The sequence below is a fragment of the Otolemur garnettii genome, unplaced genomic scaffold (genome assembly GCF_000181295.1).
Source record: "Otolemur garnettii isolate 467f Iridium unplaced genomic scaffold, OtoGar3 scaffold00137, whole genome shotgun sequence".
Lineage (NCBI taxonomy): Eukaryota > Metazoa > Chordata > Mammalia > Primates > Galagidae > Otolemur > Otolemur garnettii.
This window is the reverse complement of record NW_003852532.1, coordinates 3,852,700-3,858,813: the sequence shown is the minus strand read 5'-3', so window position 1 is coordinate 3,858,813 and position 6,114 is coordinate 3,852,700. Positions and strand designations below refer to the sequence as shown.

The following is a 6,114-nucleotide window of genomic DNA, read 5'->3' as shown; positions in this document are numbered from 1 at the left end:
TAAAATAATTCCTCAGTCTACAGCACATTAATAAATAGATGTAACATCACGATCTCTGACCATAATAGACCTAAACTATCATTAGTTACTTTTAAAAATCCTATCTTCATTACTGCTTATTACATGTCCTGTAGCCCCAATTTTGAACCCCTCCTCACCCCCTGTGATACCACAAGTTTCCTACCATTCCCTTGCTGACTTTTATTAACAGATAGGCTTGACTTCTATCTTACTGGGAAGACAGAGGCAGTGCCAGAAACACTCTCTTGACTGCTTTGATTATTTCTTTAATTTTTTTTTTTAGAGTTTCACTTATTTTCTTTCATTTTTCTCTAATGCCAAAATATCCTTTCTTATTTTAAGAACAACCCATTTACTTGTGTTCATAATTGTGTTTGTTTGGGGGGGAGTTTATAATCTTCCCCTATCAATTATCCCCTCTCTAGGAAATTTATTCTGTCTCTATCGGGTTCTAGCCTAACATATATAAATTCTATCTCCTTAAATCTTATTTTGGGGTGATCAGTTTTTTGTTGATTTTCTCCCTAAAAGTCAAATTTGAAGGTAGAAGAAGTTAGAAGTAATTTTGTCCTTCACATTAATGCATAAACCCAGTTTTAAAAATTGTGGTTACTGTTGTGGGCCATGCTTTAAAAATTTACGTGTATGTATGTATGTATATACTCATACCCACTCACATCCTCCACTTCAGGTAGGGTTGAAAGAAGATTATTTCCTGTATGTATGAGAATATGTATGCCTCTTGGATATGTGGGTTTTAAAAACTTTTTATTCTAATTCTTCCAATGGGTAAGATTATATAACATTAGTATACGATATCCTAAGCAGGAAATTGATAATAGTACAATCTCCAGACTTTATTCAGACATCTTCAGTTTGTACACGCACTAGGTACACAGGTGAGCACGTATGGTCTAAGCAATTTATATGTTTAGATTCATATAACCATTACCAATATGTTATTTTAAAAATTCAGTTTGATGCAAATTGATAATGGGCTTGAATATCAAGGATAAGCATATTTTTGATCTCAGAAAATAGAACGTGGATATATTACACAATATACAGAAAATAGCAAGGTACAATGAATGCAAAGCAGAATTGTATTTTGGTTTAAAACTAAAATAGGAAATATACCGAAATGAAAACTTCTTCAAATTTTTAAACTATATCCTTGAAGCAAGTTTACCCACCCACCCACACACACACACACAAAAATTTGAACTATATTACCCAAATACAGCTACCTTTGCTAAAGTACTCAGTAGTATTTCTTAAATTCTGTTGAAGATTAGTCAGCACAAGAAACAATCACAGGGAGAACAACTGGGCAATTCCTGTAGAACCATTACTGAAAATGCTGTCTAGACCACCAGTCAATACCCTCTACATTTTTCCTAACAGACTTTTGATTAAAGAACTAGAATATTTCTGTTAGTATACAATAAAAATTACAAAGCTTATCAAGTTATATTTTTCACCTCAGCTGCCAAAAATGTCTAGTTAAATCAGTTCTTATACATAATTATCCCTGTTTCCTACTAGACTTATATTTGCCTCTCTTTGTATGACTTCTGGCTTTTTTATATCTTTAATTTTTTTCATTTTTCATTTTATCTATTTATTTTTTAGAAAGAAGGTCCTGCTCTGTCGCCCAGGCTAGAGGCCAATGGTGCAATCATAGCTCACTGCAGCCTCAAACTCCTGCTCTGAAGTGATCCTTCTGCCGCCTAAGCTGCCCCAGTCTGCTTAGCTGGGACTAAAGGCATGCCACTATGCCCAGGAAATATTTTTTATTTTTTTTAGAGATGGGGGTCTTGATATGTTGTCCCAGCTGGTCTCAAACTCCTGGCCTCAAGCAATCCTCCCACTACAGCTTCCTGAGTCCTTGGGATTACAGATATGAGCCATCATACTTGGCTATATTTTTGTCATAAATAATGTTAACGTACATATTAAATGATGTTTCAACACGTCTTAAAAATTGTAATATAATATTTGCTTTGCATAATACATATAATCTGTACTCTACTTTTATATATAAGCCTTATTTAATCCACAAATCTACTTTACCAATAAGGAGACTAAAATAAGATTAAATAATGTAATTATTAATTGCCTAATAACATGATTAATCAAATAACCTAAAATATGCCACTGAAATATTTACTTTAAATCCTAGATATAAATAGCTCCTTGTTGAATATAACTGATGCAAGTCTGCTTTGATTACTTAGGCAATTTCAAAGCATGTCTGTATTACATTAATGCATACTGATCTGACCAACATACATTATAAAATATCATAGGATTATTGCTAATTATTTTTCAGTATTTTTAGTCAGAATTAAGATATCTTCATCCTTTATATAAAAATAGGGTAGTATAGTAGAAATCACTAATATACAAGAATACATGCATGTATTTGAGCATCCTTCCTACTGACACCTGAAGTCACTGAAATAAATAGTATTTCACTTAATAAACACTAGCTTTGGAAAGCTTGATTACTAATTCATTTTGAACTTTTATTTACTCATCATTGAACAAGAATACAATTTTCTTTTCTAGATGTAAGACAGAATATCATATAAACTTAAGAATGCATCTTTCCAATAACAGGACGAGCTGCATAATAACAAGTATTAATTTTATTTCTACAAAGAGGCATATTCATTTAATTTTAAAATGTACTCATCTGGCTCATAAATTATTCTTTGCTCTGTACATAAAAAGCTACAAAATACTTTTCATGTAATTATTTTCTTCTAGCCTCTACTAACATCTTTTAGCCAGTGCATCAAATAACAATTATTTCCTGATCTCGATCAGTAATATTCATAGAGAAAATTCAGTCTCCAATTACCAATTTATCCTAATTTTAAGTACAGGATGGGAATTTACCATGAAGCTTTCCAAAACTATAAAGCCAGTTAAATCCCCCACAAATTTAAACTATGCACAGTTGTTTAAACAAATCAATGCAAGGAGGGAATACCACAAAGCTGGCCATATAAGGAGAAGTCCCTCTTTTTTTTTTCACATCACCTTTGAGAGGGATATGTGATTAATTGGGCCAAAGGTATGCATTTACTTTTTTTTTTGAGGTATGCATTTCTGAAACACAGTACTATTACTTTTTAAAACCACATTCCCTAGCACATCCCATCACATGTACAGCTTTGATGATTTCTTTCCAAACTGAAATACAATTTTTCTCTTCTCTTTGATCTGAAAGATGTCAAACTTCTCATTAAAAGAGTTATTTTGGCAATATTAAAGGGCAGAGCAATTTTAAAATATTGCTTGTATCAGAAGTCTGTTTGGATACTTCGAAAGATAAACCCGTAAATGAAGACTTGCTTTGGAGACTCTGTGAAAGAAAAAAGATCAGGCATTTTAAATGAAAAATGTTCCCAGCCAGTGATTCTTTCATCTCTATATGCAAGAGGGAGACTGGGATTCAAAAAGTTCATCAGCAACAAAGCCTTACTCTGTCCCATTTAGCAGTTATGTCTGTTACCTCATGTTAAGATTATATAAGACCGTTTTCTTCCATTAGAAAGAGTTCCTAAAATGGGCACTGTCAAGGCTGGTAAAACTGAAATCCGACCTACTTTTTCACCCAACAATTTCAATGGATTTTATGGTAATTCTTTCTATAGATACAGCTCTCTCTCCTCCTTTCAAATAAACCATTAGCTGAAACATTCTAGCAAGTGCTTTACTTTTTAGGTATCAAAATAAAAACCTATAAACATGCCCAAATCTTTATTTCCAATAGTGAAGTCCATATAGCATTTTCTATATAGATCAGTATGACTATCTACTGTAAGTCTATAATCATCCTGCATAAACTTTTTAAAAAAATTATTTACTTGGAGTACATTAATAAAGTGTAAGTACATCAAGTAAACTGATTAGGCTAACAAGTTTGTTAAAAAAACTAACATGAATTTTAAAACATACCTTATTTGAAAGAAAAAAATGCTTTGTATTTACAAAGCTTGTAAATACATGTCCTGTAGAGCCTTTTCTAGTGTCCTTTTAAAAATGCAGCATTACATTGCTCAGAGTGAACATTGATAAATTAATTAAAACAGAAGGAATAAGACTTTTTTTAAAAAAGAAATTTAACTTTGAGTTCTTTAAAATTCCCAATTGTTACAAAATAAAATGAGAAATGCATTTCAGGTGTCCACAAACCAACCACACAGCATCACCTTTATAGACCTTTATGTCATTATTGTAATCCAATTATAAATACTGCAGTTGTCCTAAAATAATTCTATAGAAACCACTATGTTCACAGAACTTAATTTTAAATAAAAGGGTAAAAATACGCAGTCTTATGGAAATTATATGCGTTAAGACAACATGGCACAATGAATACATTTTATCATACAATGGACAGTAATAACTTCTCATATGTATTCATTTTTAAGATTGCTAACTTCATTTACCTTAACTAACGCTTTAAAGTTTAAAAATACGGCTTGTGTTCACTATGCTTAATTATCCACTTATTTACATTTTCCACTGAACAAAATGAGGATAAATTGGTTATATTTATAAATAAACAAAAAATTAGCTTTATAGCTTAAAGCATACCTATAAAACTTTATACTATATATCTCAATAAAACAAATAGATGAGATAAATACTATAATAATGGACTTCAGCTTCATCTATAATAATCTTATTAACTAGACATTTATTACCCTAACATCAAGGTCTTTTAAGAGACTAGGAAATTGCTGTGTCCCTAAAAATCAAAGCAATATGAGACAAAAGCTTGCTATGTGCATTTCTATTTTGCCAATATCAAGTGAAACCCAGGGCAAAAGCACTCAAAAACAGATAATATTTCATATTTTCAAACAATGCATAATTCAAGTCTAAGTTGAACTAGGTTTAAAGAATACCTTGGTAGCCTTAAAATTCCCGCAACACAGAAGAAGGCTAAGAATAAACACAGTAATAATAATCTCCAAGTTCATGCCACCTTTAACTATTATTTTGCTGAAGTTTTTGTATGTATGTTGCCAAAATTAATCACATAAAACATACATTAAGTAGTTTCTTCTTAAAGGCTGAAATAATAAGCTATGGTGTTCAATAAAAATCCTAAAGTGAAAATGCATAGTTATAAATGCAAAACATTAGAATTTTATAAATTTATAATAAATTTCATAAATATTGTAAATACCCTAGGATAAATAGAATTGGAATAAAGGAGCAGATAGGAAACTTACAGGCTGTATTGGGGATTGGAAACTGTAAGTTAAAATTTATATTAAGACAACTATGCCCTTAGACATACTATTGCTATTTCAATATTTACAGTCCTATAATACATTTCAGAAAAAGAAAGGAGAGGAGAATAAATGCGGCTAACTCTACCACTACTGCTACAGACCAGTCAGAACCAGCAAATTTAGCTTCAATTTTTTTTCTAGTTCTTTCTTATATCATGAATGAATGTTAATGCCCTGACCTACTATCTGGCTCACATGTATAAATCACTTTTTCAAGGTCTACCTATTATACAAGGGCTGTGTCTTGTGTTTGTAACAAAATTTAACTCATTTGAATTATAAACTCTATGGAGAAAATAAACATTCAATGTTAATCTAGTTATAGTCAAAAAAACAAATTCTTAGGAGGCTTTAAGATAAAAGATAAAGCATGTGTTTTGGGTTCAGAAAACAGAAATCTAGGGAAAATTAGGATAAGCTAATTAAATTGAATACACTCAAGACTTTTCTATACTTTGTGTCTATATAGAAAGAGAAAGTTTAAATTACGACATTTTTGCAATATACCTCTACCCAGGCTCTTGCCTTCTCTTCACCTAGAACAGTGTATTATAGACGGTGGCAGGATGACAATGACATAATGACAAATAGGAATGGAGTTAATGCAAATGCAGTGGGCCAGTCTAACTTTTGAGAATATAATGACTTTTATGAATATTTGCCTCAAATTTGAGTAATTAAAAATATATTTGGACAGATTTAGAAACTTTTAAAAACTGTAACCATAACCATTCTCATTCAGATTATTAAATAAAATTGAATCAAAAATATACAT

General features: G+C 31.1%; 1 protein-coding gene across 3 annotated transcripts in view; it reads right to left on the bottom strand.

Annotated features, from left to right (window-relative positions):
- Window positions 1-6,114, bottom strand: part of RAP1GDS1 (Rap1 GTPase-GDP dissociation stimulator 1) — a 140,365-nt gene that overhangs the window by 64,186 nt on the left and 70,065 nt on the right. The gene's annotated exons all lie outside the window — the stretch shown is intronic.